The sequence below is a fragment of the Pseudorasbora parva genome, chromosome 1, assembly GCF_024679245.1.
Source record: "Pseudorasbora parva isolate DD20220531a chromosome 1, ASM2467924v1, whole genome shotgun sequence".
NCBI lineage: Eukaryota > Metazoa > Chordata > Actinopteri > Cypriniformes > Gobionidae > Pseudorasbora > Pseudorasbora parva.
Genome location: NC_090172.1, coordinates 6,039,264 through 6,060,374, shown reverse-complemented (window position 1 = coordinate 6,060,374; position 21,111 = coordinate 6,039,264). Strand labels below are relative to the sequence as shown.

Sequence of the window (21,111 nt, the reverse complement as noted above, 5' to 3'; positions counted from 1 at the left end):
ATCAAGCTCTGCAGCTGACTACTTCTTGACAGTCAAATCAGCATTACATTATAAAAGTGCGGACTCGTAGGTATACCAAGGCCATTGTCACAGTTATTAACTTGGTGGCGTTCTTCTAAAGAATGGAGTACAAACGTTTCGCGGGACATCCTGTAGAATTCAACCAATCAGATGACAACTTCAAAACTCCTGAAGTGTTTCCAGAAAAGTGTGCCATATTCACCCAACAGTCCGTGGGCATGTCTGAGGCTGAGACTAGATCCATCATGCTCACAGGAGCAATTAGGTTCACCTCTAATTGGCAGACACCTACCATCTCCCAAACCTCCCAACACCCCACCCATTGCCCAGAAATCTTCAATTGTCATACTACAGCCACAAGACTTAAGTGGTTTGAGAAGGTCTGTGGTTGTAGTCAGGACTAAAAACGATGTCCTAATGTCAGAAAATGTCTTTAACATGCCAATGAGAGGGACAAGAACTTTCAGCAGCAGCTCACTGACCTCAAGAAGACCAAGCTCGCTTTAGTAGAGAGGAGATTGGCACTGGAGGAGATGAGGTTTGCAAGGCCCTCCATTCCAGTGCCAATTATCCTGCCAGATGATTCAGGTAATATTGTTTAATGTTGTTAACCATGACTAATTATACGTTTTAATCTCTTGTGCAACATGAAATAATATTTTCCATATGAAGTAAGTACTCATCCCATTGTGCAATGTCTTTTGCAAATCCTGGGGAACAAACAACAAACTCAAATCAATAAAAGCGCACTAATCAACTTCAGAGCACTAGTTCTACACTTCTAAAAGATTCTTCTAAAGATTTTAAAATACTACATAGGCTTACGATGCTTTTGGGAAACCACCCTGTTAGGTTTGGGTCAGTAGAATAAGTTGACATGTACACTCTGGGTTAAAAACAACCCAAGTTGAAAATGGACAAATCCAGCAATTGGGTTGTTTTGTGAAAACATTTAACCACACTGCTGGGTTAAAACAACCCATTCACTGGGTTAAAACAACCCAGTTGTTGGGTTAATTTATTTTCAAACCAACTTGGGTTGTTTTTAACCCAGCATTTTTTAAGTTACTTAAAAAAGCATTCAAATATAGTGTTAGTAGATATAAAGCAGACAGTCTCTAATAACTGGTAGTTGAAATGTATTTGCAAAGTTACTTATAGTTAGTAGAATGTCTAAAGTGAACCAATGAAATAAAGTGTTCCAAATAATTGTATTAACAAGGACGAGATGTCAGTCAGCCAAACACATCAGTCAGCATCGGTGACTAATGCCTTGCAAAAAACAAACTTATTTGTAATGCTGAATATAACTTTAGATGTTAACACATGTTCTCAGCGCTGCTTGTTTATGTGCAGGCTATAAGGAGCCTGTCATGATATCTGTCAGAATCATGGGGTTCACAGTTCTCCTGCCAAACATCAGCCCAGCACAGCCTCAGATTCTGGCAACACACCGGCATCAATTCAGTGGAAAAGGGATGGCAGAGATCGGTTGATTACCCTTGAATTAAAATATTACTTCTAAATGTTACAGTTGTTTTTCTGAAATGTTTGTTAAACGACTTTAAATGTAGTTATGCACAAATAAAAACTGTATGAAATGTGCTGTGTTAAAACTGTATTCATCTAAAATAAAGAACGTGCCTTGTTTTCACATGCCTGTCCTGTCTCGTGTGAACATGTGTGTTTTGTCAGTGTGACCATGTGCTTCTGTCATTGTTTGATTCCTCCGCTCTTGTTATCTCATTATTGGTTTCATTTGCCCCACCTGTGTTCCTTCATACCCTGCCTGATTTCTTCCCTTCTATAAGCTCCTTGTGTTTGTCAGTCTTTGTTGGATCGTTGTTGTGTCTACGTCTCCCGTTTCTGTTTTAGGTTGCATTTACACTGCAGGTCTTGATGCACAGTTCCGATTATGTGATTATATCCGATTTTTTTTGACAACCCGCTTACGTCATCCTTTCAAAAGCGCCCCGTATCCGATATTTGCATTTACACTCTACACTGGCAAAACAGCCCAAGACGTTCTTAACCGGTGGAAGGAAGTAAAACAGCGCGGTAAGCAATGGACACAGACAAAATGATTGCACAATGTTTTGCTGTCTGCACTGTTCCACACATCTTTAAAGTTGGTAAAACATTTCTCTCTTAAGGCGGAGAAAAAGAGGAGAGCCCTTGACGGGGTTGCCAGGTTTTCACAACAAAACCCGCCCAATTGCAACTCAAAACTGTGTTAAAGTAGACCTATTCTGCATGAAAACTGTGGACTTGGCAACACTGATCGCAGTTTGTGTCCACCTGAGTTGACGTCATTCGCCCCCGTCTTTTTTTCAATGACATACGACTCGCATTTACTGGGGAATATCCGATTTGACCGCTTACATGGCAGACGCTAATGCACGCATCCGAATCATATCGGATTTATTATCACATATGAGTGAGGCCTGAATCCGATCTGAGGATATCGGAATTCATCCGTTGTTTTACTGCTTACACGAATTGGGTCACTTGAACCATGCAGTGTAAATGGGGCCTTAAGCCTAGTTCAGACTGCACGATTTTCAAACTCGTCGGGTCACAGCTCTATTCACACTGCATGACTATCTGGGGTATCATTCAGTCACTGCTGTGTTCACACTGCACGATGGTTTGACGACAGAGGAGTTCACACTGCATGACTGAACAAGAGGAAGAATCGCCGACAACTCTCTCGCTCTCCGGTGTGCAAACTACTTTCCCAAACACACGTGCGATGTGACAAGTAAACAACGCGAGATCACACGTGCGTCAGATTTGTTGGAATTTTTATTTTATTTTATTTACTTTTTTGGAATTGTTATTAAAAATGATAAACTGCACAAAGTTTGCTTCAAATTGTATGTGCGCTGATTTGTGGAGAAAAAGAAAAAAGATTATGGCGGAAGAAATTGTTGGAGAGACAGAGGGAGCCAGGATTGTGTTCTGCAAAGACAGTTTGAGGTAAATAAATAATTATTTAATGTGCTGCTGCTGTGGCTGGATGTGCAAATGTTTGGCCTTTGTTTCTGTTTGATAGAACTGTAAATATATCTATTAAAATACTGAAATTCTGCTTTATAACTCCTCCCTGAACCTCCTGCTGCCCTGTATCTCACTCTCTCATTGGCTGTCGGTGTAATTTTCAGTCAGAACATAGTTCACACAGCAGGAGTTTGAATCGCCGACAGGTCCAGATATTTAGCATGCCAAATATCTCACCGGCGTCGGCGACTCGTCGGCGATTCTCTCTGATCGCGTCTTTGATTATTCATACTGCGTGATTGTCACTCGCGTGCACGAGCACCGATTTGCCTGTGATCTCGGGCATTTGTCGGCGATTTCACAAAACCTGTCGGCGACTCAAAATCGGGGCAAAAATCGGGCAGTGTGAACTAGGCTTTAGTTGTGGTTGTTTTTTTCTGATTATGTGCCCCCAAAAAAATCCCTCTCCCCACCCCCCCAGGCCATTTACTTTCAAATAGAAATCAATGTTAATGTAGAAAACTGTTCTAAATGTGGAAATAAAAATCGAAATGTTTAATAATAATAAAAGCATTTATGCATTTATTAAATGTCTAACCAAAGGTTTAAACTCACATTTTAGTTTTGTCCAAATTGAGTTATTTTCAGTCTATATGCTCCCTATCTAGGCATCATAGGGCATCCACTGACATTAAGTCTGTTTTAAACAGCAAACAGCAAAATTATGATTGCTAAGAGCAATCCCGTAAACAAGAGAAGTGTTTGCTAAAAAGCATTTTAATTGAAGGTACTGAAAAATATAGATCAGTCTATATTTGTGTGTGCTATTTTTGAGGTTTCATTTCCGTTAATTAACATGTATTTGCAAAATTACTTATAGTAAGTAGAGTGTCTAAAGTGGACCATCAAAATTAAGTGTTATCAAATATTTACAGCAAAGTAAAGACTTTTGCCATCATATTTAATAAAATCATAATACCAGCTTACACTTGGAAAGTAAATGTCTGCTCATTTTCCTTCTCCCTAACTATTTAATGTGCTGCAGGGATAAAGACAAGAGATAAATTAGAGCTAAAACATTTTGATCCCATTAAAAGGTTAGGGAGAAAAGAAAAAGTTGGAGCTGGTGTGAGTATTAGGATTTTATGAAATATGATGGCCTAAAGTAGCATGGCATTTAAAGCGACGCTGTACGAATGAACACTGAGCGCGAACACCAGCTGTACATGCTAATGTCATCAGAACAACGCTTTGAAGTCTCTCCAGAAGATCACAGCTGACAAACAGGATCACAGGTGTGTCCTACATAATGGCTCTCAATTAGCATTTACAAGAACACAATTATTCCGCCTTCTTCACAGCACAAGCTGAAAACTGCAAACTATTTTTTAAATACATTTTAACTGTAGTGACATGATCCTGTATACAAGTGAACCGTGACAAGGCAAGAGCCTAAAATGGGTCCTAAATAAATTATTATTATTATTTCTAAATTTAACAATAGTCTCTCTTTAAATTCATGAGTTTTAATTTAAACTTTCATTTTCTAGTTAATAATTACACTTGTGGAGTTATTTGCATTTATTTGAATTTCAATGCAATTTATTTTCTACGTCCTTACATTCAATTATGTTGAATTAAATTGTAATTATAAAGACATTTTTGATTCAGTTGTTGGGTAGGCCTACTTTAGTTTGTACATAACCTTATATTATATAAATGGTCAATGATGGAGAGACTCAAGAAGAAGAGACAACAAGTAGAATGAGACAGGACGTTTCTAAATGGATAGTTGATGAATTTATGTATCTGATGTGGAGTTAACTTTCTTCAAGTCATCAAATAGCATATTCTGATAATCTTAAATCGCTTGTGTGGGAACTGTTGTAAGATCCTTCAGAGCCAAAGAATATCTTCTGCATGAAGACAGAACAGGTATAGTTTAGTTTAATTATGGTTATAACTTATGTTGTCATTTTGCATTTATACCATGCTATTTCATTTGCGTTACATACCGTATTGCAATAAATGTGAAAAGACGGCTGCGACAGCTTGAGCAGACTCATAAATGTGTACGACTACAACTCTTCCTCTTCTCAAAATGGCCATTGTTGCGTGTTCTCAGGGGCGGGGCTTATGTCAATTTTAGGGTTAGTGATGTCACAAACCCATGCATAAGTTTGTTGTAGTCCCTACCAGCAGTTTGTTGCAGTCCTTAAAAAGCATTTCTTTAAAATAAAATATATCCCTTTGCTTTGAACGTTATAACATTGCAGATATTGTTTATTCTCAAACAGCAACATTGCACACTAGCTAAAGTTAAAAAAGTGAAATCATAATCAAGCACCGTTTTAAAGCCTGCAGCCATCTCTTATAAAGATAGTCTTTCCTCAGCAGTCCTGCTGCTGCCTCCTGAACTGCACTAAAACATCTGTCAATGATACATTCTTGTGCTGACATCCAGCAATTTCCCTCCAAAAGTCAGGTATGAAGAAACAAAAACTAAATTTAATTATACACACAAAAAGACACCAAATGCTGTAATATCCACCAATTCAAGAGTCTGACACATGCTCTCAGTTGATGCAATCAATCAGTGTGATATAAACACTGCACTCAGACAGCTGCAGGGAAATGTGTGAGAGTGTTCAGTGAGAGATTGAATCGCAGAATCTGGAGAGTCATGCGGATGACAGATATCAAAGCTTACAGAGCATTAGACGACAAATTTTCCACACGAGCAAAAGTATTGTTGTTCAGAATATTAGCATGGCTGTGATTCGGCCATAGGCACAAAGCAAACCGAATATACAGTGGGGCAAAAAAGTATTTAGTCAGGCACCAATAGGCAAGTTCTCCCACTTAAAAAGATGAGAGAGGCCTGCAATTTTCATCATTGGTACACTTCAACTATGAGCGACAGAATGAGAAAAAAATCCAGAAAATCACATTGTCTGATTTTTAAAGAATTTATTTGCAAATTATGGTGGACAATAAGTATTTGGTCAATAACAAAAGTTCATCTCAATACTTTGTTATATACTCTTTGTTGGCAATGACAGAGGTCAAAAGTTTTACACACTGTACACTGTTGCTGCTAGTTTGGCCCATTCCTCCATGCAGATCTCCTCTAGAGCAGTGATGTTTTAATAATAATAATTAGTTACATTTATATAGCGCTTTTTCTGGATCAACGGCAGCCATATTGTGCCAGAACACTCACCACATACCAGCTGATTGGTGGAGAGGAGAGTGATTAAGCCAATCAGGAGAGGGATGATTAGAAGGCCATGATGGACAGAGGCCCATGGGCAAAGTTTGGCCAGGATGCCAGGGTTACACCCAAAACATTTCACAATATTTTGGGGGTGTCGCTGGGCAACACAGATTTTCAACTCCCTCCAAAGATTTTCTATAGGGTTAAGATCTGGAGACTGGCTAGGCGACTCCACGACCTTGAAATGCTTCTCACGAAGCCACTCCCTCGTTGTCCGGGTGGTGTGTTTGGGATCATTGTCATGCTGAAAGACCCAGCCACGTTTCATCTTCAATGCCCTTGCTGATGGAATGAGGTTTTTACTCAAAATCTCACGGTACATGGCCCCATTCATTCTTTTATTTACACGATCAGTCCTGGTTCCTTTGCAGAAAAACAGCCCCAAAGCATGATGTTTCCACCCCCATGCTTCACAGTAGGTATGGTGCAACTCAGCATTCTTTCTCCACCAAACACGACAAGTTGAATTTTTACTAAGAAGTTCTATTTTAGTTTCATCTGACCATATGACATTCTCCCAGTCCTCTTCTGCATCATCCAAATGCTCTCTAGCTAACTTCAGACATGCCCGGAGATGTACTGGCTTAAGCAGGGGCACACGTTTGCCACTGCAGGATTTGAGACCCTGGTGGCGTAGTGTTAGTGATGGTAGCCTTTGTTACTTTGGTCTAGAATCCTGCAACGGGTAGGGTACCCGCGGATACCCACATAAAAGTGGCTAAAACGGGGGGATTGTGACCTTCCTAAAATTCCCAGGTTTAATGAATTTGGATATGAAGGGCGGATAATGAGCTTTTTTTTCTCATTCTGTCTCTCATAGTTGAAGTGTACCTATGATGAAAATTGCAGCCCTCTCTAATCTTTTTAAGTGGGAGAACTTGCACAACTGGTGGCTGACTAAATACTTTTTTTTGCCAAACTGTAGTTTGATAGTACAAATCTACTGCAAGTGTGCTATTGATTTTATATTAACTAAACAAGAAATTATAATCTATATAATTAGAGAGCCGACCTGGAACAGTTTATACAACTGGAGTGGAGTGACATTAACCTACCAGCTCAAAAGCCTGCTTCTTGCTTCAGTTCAGCGCCACACACATAATCTGGGACAGCATAAAAGTGATGAACCATGAACACATAAAAGTGGAGGGATTCTAAGAGTGAGTAAAAGTCATTCTCTTGTTTTGGGAAAAAATAACTCAAAATTAAGAGTTTTTGCTTAAAATAAGCAGATATATTACAGATATATTATCAGATACTTCGTTTTTTAAGAATTTTTAGATGTTTAGACTAGAAACAAGACAAAAATACAAAGTACGAAAAGCATTTTTTACAGTGAACCTTTTAGGGTTTCCAAATACGTATGGCCGATAGAACCTTTTCTTCTAAGAGTGTATAGTGTAGTATGATATCGTATGATATAGTATAGTAAGATAAAGTATGATAAAGTATAGTACAGTATAGTATGATATTGTATAGTATAGTACGCTATCAGTACAGTACATTACAGTACAGTACAGTACAGTATAGTATAACATGGTGTGGTGTGGTATCGTATAGTATAGTATAGTTTACACCTGAGAAATTCGCTTTCAACAACAACAAAAATTTGAAATATAAAAAAGTTAACACTTTATTTTACAGTCCTGTTCTCCTTTTACATACTATGTATGTATTATAGTAATTGCAATAACTGGGTAATAACTAGGTACTAATCATGAACCTACCCCTAAACCTAACCTTAACCCATGTAGTTATCTTACATTACCAGTACTTTCTTAAGTAAGTAAAGTGTAATGTTTAAAGTGCAACGGCTTCAATCGTAGCCTTTATATTAAGTGTTACAGAAGAGGATTAGGGCTAAGCAATAATAAAAAGTAAAAATATCTCAAGATTAAAGTCATTATAATGTGAGATTAAACTAGTTACATTTTGAGGAAATACAATGTTGAGAATAAATACCTGCATGCAATACTTTCTGTATTTACATCTATAATTACTGTTGACCCTTCCCTTACACCTTAAAGGGGTGGTAAAACATTCTTTCGAAGGCTTGATTGTGTTTGTGGGGTGCACTGTAACGTGTTCATGCTTCGTTTAAAAAAAAAAAAACATTATTTTTCAAATATTTTACCTTTATTCTACACTGCTCTGTCTCTCCTTGTAAAAACGGTCTGATGGTTTCCGGGTTCTATGAAGCCGGTCCCTCAAAAATATGCCATAGGCTCAGATTGGTTAGCTGTGTTCTGATTCTCTAAGTGCCTAGTGCACGTATTTCAGAAACCCCTTACCTTTACTGGTAGTCTGTAAAGACTGCGGATCTATAGTGATCGCCACTGAATGGCACCTTTTGTATTTTTAAAACGATTATAGCCAACTATCTGTCGCAAGAACTATTAACCCAAAATGAACACTAAACATTGGCTTTGCTATAGTAGCCAAATCAAACACAGAACCTGTTTAGCATGCCTGTAGATAAACAAGCATGTAGATAAACATTATAAGCGCTAATAAGAATAATTTACACTAATTCCAAGCAAATTCGCTGTTGAGATTTAAAAAAGTTTGTAACGTTAGGTGTTTGTCGGATAACGTTAAGTATGAATAAGCATTTAACAAACTGGTTTGCAGAGCCAAACAGCATTGTCATTTGTTTACTTCCTTGCTACAATATACAATTAACAACTATTAGAGGAAAACACATCTACAAAAAATAAATCCTACTTACAGCTTGTGGCCCGTTTTTAAAGTTGGAACTGCTCCATCTTTCAGGACAAGACGTTGTGCGAATCCTGCATTGAACTCGCAAAGATTGTGTAAGCTTTCCTCCATAAAATGTGCAGAACACAGAGCGAGATTAGGGTAATAATTATGAGGGACCGAGTTAAAAATACATTTTAACCATTGATCCCTAACTCCCCCATCCCTAGGAAGGCTGAACAAAGTGGACCTGCAATCCAGATGAAAATAACAGTATTCGGTCGGCATTGCGGCACAAACTCTCCAGCCTACAAACAACTCTTCTCCACAGCAATAAAAAATGGCCTAGCCTCCCTTATTTAATATTCTCGGAGGAGGGGTTTATGTATTTTAAACATTAATATTGGGGCTGGTGATGTCAGCAACCCTGGAGGAATGTTTGTAGTCCCTACCGGCCATTCGCTGTATTCCTTAGGAATTTAATTTTTTAAAAGCAAATATCTCCCTTTGCTTTAAACTTTGAACGTTGTAACTTTGCATATGTTGTTTATGCTCAAACAGCAACATTACACACTAGCTACACTGAAAAAATAAAACCCTTGGATCAACTTAAAAAAATTGAAGTAATCGATCACACGAAATATTTTACATTGACTCAAGTAAATAATTTAATTTAGTTTAATTTGAAAAGTTTAAATCCATGCAACCACTTTTTAAAGGTTGATCAAACTAATTATTTTAGATTGGAACAAACTAATTATTTTAAATTGGATCAAACTAACAAATCATTATTTTATGTTGGGATAAACTAATTATTTAAATTAAAACAAAGTAATATTTATAGGCCAAAGTAAATTAATTATTTTAGGTTGTCTCAAATTAAGATGTCATTATTTAAAATGTATAATCAAAACAAAAAAAAGCTTTTAAAACATTTTGATCAATGACTATCATAACACTTTCCTTTAGAACACATTTATATTTATTGTTCAATGAACATGTTCACATGTATGAAGAACAGTCTGCTTCACACAAAAATACAAATTTGTTACAAATAATCAAATCACCACTCGATGACATCACATTAGTAGTAATATTAAATTAGGAATGTTTGTCCTGACAACACAGTTCGCCATAAAACATCCTAAAATACAATTAAAATATTAAGATACAAATGTATTTCATGTCCATAAATGTATATGATGAACAGTCTCTTTCAGCTGAACACCAGAGACAAATCCTGGAACTGCTCCTCAGACAGTGAACAGTGATCACTGCATCAGTTTCTGATACAGAGCTGTAAGCTCTACATTTAAAGGGTTAGTTTACCCAAAAATAAAAATTCTGTCATTAATCACTTATCCTCATGTTGTTCGACACTCGTGAGACCTCTGTTCATCTTCGGAACACAATTGAAGATATTTTAGTTGAAATCCGATGGCTCAGACAGGCCTTTAATGACACCAATGTCATTTCTCTCTCTTAAGACCCATAAAGAGTTCTGATTGGGCCAGCGCTTCCCGTGATGTGATTGGACAGCAGCTTAGCGCACTTTGCCCGGAAAGGTCCCGCCTCTTACCATAACGGGGCGATGCAAGCGCTGAATGCGCGCTCTTCTCCACGTAGGAGAGCAACGAGACCACGCCCCCTATTTTGTGTGTTCTTGTGGGTGGAGGGTTAGTCAACAAACGGTTCTAGTGACGTCATTACAGCAGGAAGTGCAGCGGTGTAGTCCAAACCGGCTGTTCGCTGTAGGCTTTGAAAGGGAACTTCTGTTAAATAAAATATCTCGCTTGGCATTGAACTTTGAGCTTTATAATTTTACAGGTATTATTTATGCTCTAACAGCAACATTTCACACTAACTAAAGTTTGAAAGATGGAATTGCGAAGAACGGGACCTTTAATGACAGAATATTCGTTTTTGGGCGAACTAAACCTTTAAATATAACCTATTTGTATGCAATATAGCAAGCAGGTTCCGGACAATTTTAATGTCTTTTGGTGGATGAAGAGGATCCTCTTTCCCAGTGATAAAGATCGTTTGCTCCAGTTCTTCAATCTCATTTTCCTGCATAAAAAAGAAAGAGAAAATAAGTACATTATAGTTTCAGAACTCTCCCATTTTCAGCTCTTACACACTCTAAACTGAACTTGAATAGGCGCGTGACGAGTGAGAGCAAAGCGAGGCCGGTAAGTAATTGGATGATCAGTGCCAACTGCACGTCACACTGGTCTCAGAGCTTTCACAGAGGAGTGAAGGGAGAATAAAAGGAGGAGCGACGACAGTGAAGGAAGAGAGAGGACCAGGCATGGATTTTACATAGCATATAGGTGTTAAGTCATTTGCAAATGGATTCCTTTGGACACACTTATTTTGACAGTGTTCCAGGGAAGACAAGGAAAAAAAAGATTGTTTTAGTACGTCTGGACATGGTCTAAGTGTTCACAGCTCAAAATTCAGCATCAAAGATTTCTCATAAATAGTGTTAAAATCTCATCTTGTGAGCTGAGTTTCTCATCACACCCCTATTTATTAAAAGTGGCTAGGAAAACCTAGACTATGACCATGTTAGTCTGTAGGTGTTATTTGTGTGAGGAAGTGAGAGAGATGCCCTTACCTGGTATTCTTTGAAAAGGTGCGCAAAAGGTTCGCCGAGGTAGATCAGAGATTTGAGGATGCATTCTCTTCTGATGGTGATGTCTGCAGTCTGAGTAAGAACAATAACTATGAATTAAAATTAAACAATTACAAAAAAAAAAAAAAACACTATTCAGCCATGGATCCCACTGATTATCAAATTCATAGATACCTCATCTAAAACCTGCAATGTCCTGGTGGACTCCTCCCTTGCTCCTGATGACCTCCAACAGTTTGGTGGAGTGCTTGTCCAACTGCACCAAGAACTTGTAATCCAACTTGTCACCAAAGGAACTGTTGTAATTCGCATGAACTTAAATTGATCTTAAAAGTAGAGCATACAGAAATAAGTTTAGAAGATGGTGAACACAAAACAGAATCCCCAGCACAACCGTACTAAATTACAACAACAACAACTCATTAGTGAATCAACAGTTAGGTCTAAAAATGTGGAATGCCAGGGTATGGCAAATGCCATACGTAAACGAGTAGTCGTGTGCCCATTCTATTCTCTGCTATATGCCGACCTAAAACATTCACTTTTATAAAATCATCATCAAAGCAGTCCATATGTGACATCAGTTAGTTAATTCGAATCTCGAAGCATCGAAAATACATTTTGGTCCAAGTATCACAAAAACTATGACTTTCAATCTATGACGTGTTCCTCAAAAAAAGATTAAAATGGTTCATGAATCAGTGAATTAATCAATGATTCGGATCGCCAATGTCACGTGATTTCAGCAGTTCGGATCGCGTGTCGAACTCCCAAACTGCTGAAATCACGTGACATTGGCGATCCGAATCATTGATCAATTCACTGATTCACGAACCGTTTTAATCTTTTTTTAGGAACACGAAAGAGAAGACAATGCTGAATAAAGTCTTTTTGATATTTTTGGACCAAAATGTATTTTCGATGCTTCAAGAGAATCTAATCAACCAACTGATGTCACATATGGACTACTTTGATTATGTTTTTATTAGCTTTCTGGAAATGGACAGTAAAGTGGGCATTGACTGCATATGCTCTGGGACTAAAATATAAAATATCTTAAACTGTGTGTGAAGATGGAGGTCTTAAAAGTAAGGAACGACATTAGGGTGAGGAGTTAATGACATTAATTTCATTTTTGGGTGAACTAACCCTTTAAGAGCTGGAATAGAGTGTGGCCCCTTTAAGAGCTGCGAGTTTCACTATTGAACTGCCGGTATTTTGTGTGTGTGTGGAACTGTGCCGCGATTCACGCAAACTGTGAGAAACACAGACTCGGGAGCACTCTTTTTCAGAAAAGTAACCTGCTTATTCGTTTTAGGCGATTGTAATTTATTTAGTTCAATACTGTAAGCAGTGATGGTGTTAATGATTTACCTCAGATATATGAGCAAGCGCTTCAGCGCGCTCGGACTGCAGAGTGCTCAGCGAAAAAACACACTTTTCTTTTGAACTGGAGTCTAAAAAAAGATAAGCAGAAAATATTGTAGCTTATATAGGCTATAACTGCACTTGTTTCGAGAAATGTTATTGTTATAACTCTTTCCCTTGACACGGTCAATGCCCCCACAAAATGAATTTAGACAGTTTGCATGCATTTAGGTTATTACTCACCCGCCCAATGAGGGGCTAAAATAACCGAACGTTATAGTTTGAATGAAGATTACGAACATTTCGAGTGCTATCTTAAAAGTTAATTTACACGCTATCAAGCGTTAGCGCTGAAATTACGGCCAGACTCAAGTCCCGTCAGATATACGTGAGGTAAAAACGTTAACGGTAGACAAAGTTTCTCTTACCTTATCAATGTTCCTCCTAGTTCTGTCTCGGAGCCTGGCTGGATGGGTCTGACGTCCGTTGAAATGTAACGTTATCGTCACGGCCACCGCTCAAGTTCGTGCTGTGTTCTTCTCAGACAGTTCTCAACTTCTCAGACTTTTTTTTTTTTTTGAACCACAGAGAGCGGGATCTGCAAGTCAACAATGCGCATGTGCAAATCCTGCTTAATCTAAAAAAAATGCTCTGATCAAATTAATAAATTCAGTTTAATGTCCCGCTGCCCATTTACATTCTATCAATGTAAAAAAATGGATTGAACCATAAATCTAAGCTAAAATGTTTACTTGACATGAAAAAATTAAAAAAATTAAGCTATTTCAATGAGAAAATACACATTAAACGAACAACACTAAAGTTATACTTTTTTCAGTGTAAGTGACATGAGTGAATCAAACTCCTCCCAAAGGAAGGGAGACTTTAATTCTCTCTGGCGAGTGACTTGATTTGATTCACTCACCAAAACCAATTTTTCTCTTGCAGTTGGCACTTTGCTGAGTGTTTATTTTGGACCCTGTTAACACTGTTGCTGAAAACTGCAATCCATGGACTCTGAGGTTGAAGACTACTTTTATGTCTGACATTAAATTTAGTATTTCATACATATAATGAATACTATTTGTATTTTATAAGGTATCTAGTTAAAGACTGATCAGCTAATTAAAATATTTTGTTAAATAAAAAAATAAAAATGTATCAATTTCAGACAATTTGTAATATACACTAAATTGCCAAAAGTACTGGGACATTCCTCCAAATCATTGAATTCAGGTGTTCCAATCACTCCCATGGCCACAGGTGTATAAATCAAGCACTAGGTATGCAGACACGTCTACACACATTTGTGAAAGAATGGGTCGCTCTCAGGAGCTCAGTGAACTCAAGCGTGGTACCGTGATGGGTTGCCACCTGTGCAATAAGACCATTCGTGAAATGTATTCTCTACTAAATATTCCATGCTCAACTGTACACAGTGGAAGTAATTGGGAACAACAGCAACTCATAACCACGTAAAATCACATAACGGGGGTCAGCTCATGCTGAGGGAGACAGTGTGCAGAAGTCTGCAACTTTCTTCAGAGTCAATAGCTACAGACCTGCAAACTTCTAGTGACCTTCATATTTGCTAAAACAGTGCGTAGAGAGCTTCATGGAATGGGTTTCCATGGCCGAGCAGCTCATCCAAGCCTTTCATCACCAAGTGCAATAAAAAGCGTGGGATGCAGTGGTGTAAAGCAGCCGCCACTGGACTCTAGAGCAGTGGAGACGTGTTCCCTGGAGTGACCAATCACGCTTCTCTGTCTGGCAATTTGATGGATGAGCCTGGGTTTGGCGGTTGTCAGGAAAATGGTACTTGCCTGACAGCACTGTACCAAGTGTAAAGTTTGGTGGAAAGAGGATTATGGTGTGGGATTGTTTTTAAGGGGTTGGCGTTAGCCCCTTAGTTCCAGTGAAAGGAACTTTTAATGCTTCAGCATACCAAGACATTTTTGACAATTTCATGCTCCCAACTTTGCGGGGACAGTTTTGGGATGGCCCGTTCCTGTCCCAACATGACTGCACACCAGTTCACAAAGTGTTGGTCCATAAAGACATGGATGGGTGTGTAGGAACTTGACTGGCCTGCTCAGAGTCCTGACCTCAACCTGACTGAACACCTTTGGGATGAATTAGAGCGGAGACTGAGAACCAGGCCTTCTCGTCCGACATCAGTGGCTGACCTCACAAATGGGCTTCTAGAGGAATGGTCAAAAATTCCCATAAACCTTGTGGAAAGCCTAGAGTTTAAGCTGTTATACCTGCAAAGGGTGGGTCAACTACATATTAAACCCTCTGGATTAGTAATGGGATGTCATTAAAGTTCATGTGCATGTAAAGGCAGACATCCCAAAACTTTTGGCAATATAGTGTAGGTCCCAAACAGACCTCTTCTTTAAACACACAGTATTCCTGACAGTTAAAATGTACCCATATAAAGAAGAACTCTTACTAGTAATACAATACAAACAAGCTGAATTTTAAAGCAGTGATATCACTTTGAAGTGTGCTTATAGACTGGTTTATTATATATCTTTTTTTTTTCCCACAGGGCTAATTGTAACACGCATACTTCTTGGCTTTAATTGGATATATTGAGCTAGACTTGCTGCTCAATATTCATGGTACATTGCCAGATTTCACAAGAAAAAACAAGCAACCAGAATAAGTGGCTTGACTTACCAAAATATGTTCTGTAACAACGAAAGCAAAGTAAATAAAAATTAAATATAGCAGGAAGCCAGTGGAAAATCAACCTCATTAATTATTCAAACCCCAGTGCATGATGGGAACACCAGTATGAGAAAAGTTGAGTAGTTTTACTTAATTTTATAACATTGATATGTACGCTATTGACATTTCTACAAGCTTGTATTGAGTATCAATATAGAATTTATTTATTTATTATTATTCTTGCCTGAACTTTCTCATGTAGAAAATACATTTGTTTTTTCTGTAGTATTTACTACACCACAGAATCATTTTCATCAGTGCAGGAAATTAGGCCAAAACATTAATGCGGTCAACCGCCAGAGTACAGTACGTCACTTCTCAGACATTTCACAACCTGACAAACGCTGATTGAACATGTTCAATCTATTAAACAAGCAAAACCCAACGAAGCGTCCATCATGTTCATTGTCAACAATGCAATAGTTCTAAGAGACACATACACAGCTTGATAAAACATGGCCACAGACTGTGCCGCTCTGCAGGGTTTCACAGAGGGAGGGTGTCTGACTGTGTAGGAAGAACAGAACAACATAAACCAGCCGTAATCAAAGCAGAGAAATGTACCAGAGCCGGACAGCCCACCCGTCATCTGATGGTCTGAGACAGCAGCTGATCAAATGCAGAAATAGAGGTTGGCGTGCGTCTTCTTTTTTAAATATCTCCAAGCTTTCAAAGGGCTTCTGGGAATTAGATTTTCAGGGATTATGAGGAGGTAAATGTATTGCTTGGCTGATGACAGCAATCTAAAGAGAAATCACTCTGACAGAGCATAACGAATGTGTTTCAAACCCAGCTACTGTTGAAATGATAAATGACGTGAAAGTCAACAATAAATTAAAAATAAATTACATCTGAAATGGTTTTGCACCCACATTTTTGATTTACATTACCATTTTTCACCTTAGAATTAAATGAGCCATTTTTTGATCAGCTACTATTCCCTTTAAAACTAAGGCAGGCAATGTTTTTCATAAACACTTTTTATCATACAGGTTGAAACTCTCTTCACATCCTGATAGAAATCAATAAGGCTACGATCACACTGCAAGCTTGATACTAATGTATTGCTTAAATATATTTGGCTGAGTTTAAACAGGCACAAATAATCCGATTTTTTTACTCACATCTGACACAGTTGGGAATTTGTTCCACAATTGTAACCCAAGCGGCAACCTCCTACGGTCTCTCTTGAAGCGGAAGCGACTTTAACTGCAATTCATCGACTGGCCACTAGAGACAGGCTCCAGAAGGAGCAGAATCTCATTGAGCCCCATGCTAAAATGCCCAACTTTACAGCAGAAAAAAACATGTTTACATACTAATACAAATTGTGGTTTTGGTCTATACGGCTAATTTTGCCCTTCATGACAACTGTGAGGGTGTGATCGTTTTGTGACTCATTCATTTACATTATATAAAGCTCTGCATAATTAAGGGTGTGGTCCCTTTGAGTGACAGGTGGATTTCCGTTTGTCTGCTGTCTATAGTTGGTCATTGCATCACCTCAGCTCCACCCACGCCTCGCCTCTTTGGCCATTAAGCGGGTGACGAGCGATGACGCACTGGCAAATTGGCAACAGCCAGCTCGACCTTACTTTACGCTTCAGTACTGCTCTTCAGAATCCTATGGGTGACGTCACAGACACTGTAATTAAACCAACAAGCATCACTATTAGGCTACTCACTCACACTCTCGCAACTGTCTTGATATCTTTAGCTATTTTTACCCAAAATTATTTTTTTTCTGGTTGACTGACTACTATTGAGACTAATTTTCAGTAATCAAAAAGCATGTCTAATTCATTGAAATCATGAAACGCATACAATTTAACAACAATTTATTAAAAGATGAACAAAAATTACATCTTTAGGGTGTTTTTTTTTTTTTCTCAAATTCTGTTTGATTTTTACCAAATTCTGTTTTTCTGGCAATCAAATGAAGACGTAAAACATTAATTTACTTTTCTTTTGATCATATTAGACAAACAAACTGTTTTTCAAAGTGCTGCACAAAAAAATATGTTTTAATAATAATTTATTATTATTATTATCATTATTATTATCATTATTATTAAATTGAGATGTGAAATTCTACTTTTATTTTGGGTTGCCATGAAGACCTTTGAGAGTCTGTGTGTTTATGATATAACAATAAAATTAAATAAAAAAGTATTTGTGTGTGTGTGTGTGTGTGTGTGTGTGTGTGTGTGTGTGTGTGTGTGTGTGTGTGTGTGTGTGTGTGTGTGTGTGTGTGTGTGTGTATGTGTGTGTGTGTGTGTGTGTGTGTGTGTGTGTGTGTGTGTGTGTGTGTTTAAGGTATATTAAACCACAGTATCTATCAAAAGTGGTCCAACGAAGGAACAGTGCTGAACCGGCCAAGGCTCATTGATGCACGTAGGGAGCGAAGGCTAGCCCATGTGATCTGATCAAACAGGTGAGCTACCGTAGCTCAAATTGCTCAAGTAGTTAATGCTGGTTCTGATAGAAAGGTTGTCATAATACACAGTGCATTACAGTTTGTTGCATTTGGGGCTGCATAGCCACACAGACTAATCAGGGTGCCCATGCTGAAACTTGTCCACTGTCGAAAGCACCAACAGTGGGTACGTGAGCATCTGAACTGGACCATGGAGCAATGGAAGAAAGTGGACTGGTTTGATGAATCAAGTTTTCTTCATGTGGATGGCCGGGTGTATGTGTGTCGCAAACTAGGGGAACACATGGCACCAGGATGCATTTTGGGAAGAAGTCAAGTCGGCAGATGCAGTATGATGCACTGGGCAATGTTCTGCTGTGAAACCTTGGGTCCTGCCATCCATGTGGATGTTAATTTGACACGTACCACCTGCCTAAACATTGTTGCAAACCATGTACAACCTTTCATGGAATTGCTATTCCCTAGTGGCTGTGGGTCTTTCAGCAGAATAATACGCCTTGACACAAAGCAAATATGGTACAGGAATGGTTTGAGGAGCACAACTACGAGTTTGAGGTGTTTAAATTACTCCAAATTACTCAGATCTTAATCCAATCAAGCATCTGTGGGATGTGCTGAACAAGTCCAATTCATGGAGGCCCCACCTCACAACTTACAGGACTTAAACCCTCTGCTGCTAACATCTTGGTGCAAGATACCACAGCACACCTTCAGGGGTCTAGTGGAGTCCATGACTCAAAGGTTCAGGATTTATGCCTTTATATGGCAACACTATCAACAACGAAATGAACCTGCAGCAGTCAGGTGGTACAAGTCAGAGCATTTACAAGGTGAGTTACAGAATATGAAAACTTTGAGTTCTAAAAATATCCTAAAGAAGTTGTGTATGTTTATTATTATTGTAATGTTATGTGCTTTGAGACATGAGGTAATTTAAAGGTTGGGTGTGTGCTATCTGGTAACCGTTGTTGGTATTTCAAATCACCAAAACAAACACGCCCCTACCCCCAAAAGGGTCTCGCCCATATTTTGATAGCGCCGCCCCACACATACGTGAACCCAGAGGCATCAACGGCTATGGCAGAATCTCTGTGTATCTAATCCAGGTCGAATATTCAATGAAAAAGTCATCCCTTCTATCACAAAAACACAAACCGTTCTTGTGAACAACTCGATAGTACACGAGCAAGACAGTCCAACTAATGAACATATTACAATTATGACAAGATTAGAGTTACAGCAATCACAAAAACACACACAAACCGTTCTCATGAACAACTCGATAGTACACAAGCACACAGTCCAGCTAAACACAGATTACAATTATGACAAGATTAGAGTCATAGCGATCACAAAAACACACACAAACCATTCTTGTAAACAAATCGATAGTACACAAGCACACAGTTCAGCTAACGACATATTACAATTCTGACAAGATTAGAGATAGCGATCAAACTGTTCTAATGAACAACTCCATAGAACACAAGCACGACAGTCCAGAAGGACATATTACAATTATGACTGGATAAGGGTTATAGATCATGAAAAGAGTAAGCAAACATATATTATCTTACTTGTCGGAGACATTGTGTGAGCTGATGCTTGAAGCACACAGTGATTAGATTTAGATGCTCCATACGGTGTGGAAATGAACGGGTCTTTATCATCGCTGAAGTGAGACACAATACGATCGCAAATGGACTAACAAGCGAAAATGACACACGAGCATAGTGAAGCAGCATATTTTAGGCTAGTTCTCGGCTAATGTCCGTCATGTGTGACTCGTTTGTTTTGAATAATGACATGCACAGAGCGAGAGGGAGCGCTCTTCTCACCATCAATAGTAGACACGCCCTTACCTGCTGATTGGCTACAAGTTTGTTATTCCACTCAGCCCGTGTCCTTTTTCTAAAACGGTTTTGAAATAACACTTATCCCACCTTAAGCCGCCTTTCCACTGCACACGACAAACGACCGCCGTCGGACCGGAAGTCATTCATTTCCAATGGAGAGTCGTACAGGGATTGCGTGGGGTGCCGACCATATGCGAATGCGGAATTTACGGATCCGATTTGAGCTTCGGATGCGTTCAAATATTTGAACTTGAGCGGCTACACCGTATGCGACACGCCGACCGGATGTGATGTATTCCAATGTTGTCCAATCAAATCAGTGTGCGCGCAAGTTGAGAATTATTATTCTTTTTGTTTATCAGGTTTTATTTTGTTTTACAACCTTTTTAAAAATGCATAATAGATGAATATTAAATTATATATTTTTCTAAATAAATCTGCCGAATGGGTCGGGGTCAGCCGGTTATTGAAACACACACACACACACCATCATTATATTCAATGTGTGAATAAGAGTAAACGGTGTTATTTAGTGCTGATATTAGATAGGTCAGCGGCCGCTGTCTGGCTCTTGTGTAACGATCGCTGCGCCGCTCGTGTGTGTGTGTGTCTGTGAGAGTGAATCACAGTTCACCTTAGTAGTTTATGTGATCTAGTTTACTAGATTGAGGCGGCTGGTCCGGTCCTATGGCTGTTGGAAGAATAAACAGATCAGAGAATACAAAAAAATAAAAACACTTAAAAGACGCAGTGTGTCGTCATGTTTTTGTCTACCGTATATGAGAAGGTTGCGATATGATTCTAGAGAAGTATACAAATGAGACCGCAAGATCTCTCCCATGTTGCCGTGTACGATCATAATAACATTTCCGTGCGACTGCCACTAGGGGGCAAACTCCGACAGTCGTGTCCGAATGTCGTGTGCAGTGGAAAGGCGGCTTAAAAGGCCTTCTCTCGTAACTCTTTGCAGACTCTGCTCTGGAAGGCTCTCGCTGTCTATTGATTACGTATTCTATTGTATATAAATCCGCTCTGTTACAATTCAGTGTAACAAGGTGTGTTTAAAGTGTCTTAACGT

The 21,111-nt window shown here is 38.8% G+C and overlaps 1 protein-coding gene and 1 long non-coding RNA gene across 2 annotated transcripts in view; both read right to left on the bottom strand.

Moving 5' to 3' along the window:
- The window catches only part of vat1l (vesicle amine transport 1-like), a 69,349-nt gene that overhangs the window by 27,551 nt on the left and 20,687 nt on the right, over window positions 1-21,111 (bottom strand). The gene's annotated exons all lie outside the window — the stretch shown is intronic.
- Window positions 11,040-12,134, bottom strand: LOC137082886 (uncharacterized). The gene is made up of 3 exons (XR_010906419.1): window positions 11,811-12,134; window positions 11,619-11,708; window positions 11,040-11,068 (listed from the first exon to the last, which is right to left on the bottom strand). It is a non-coding gene; the product is annotated as an uncharacterized lncRNA (long non-coding RNA).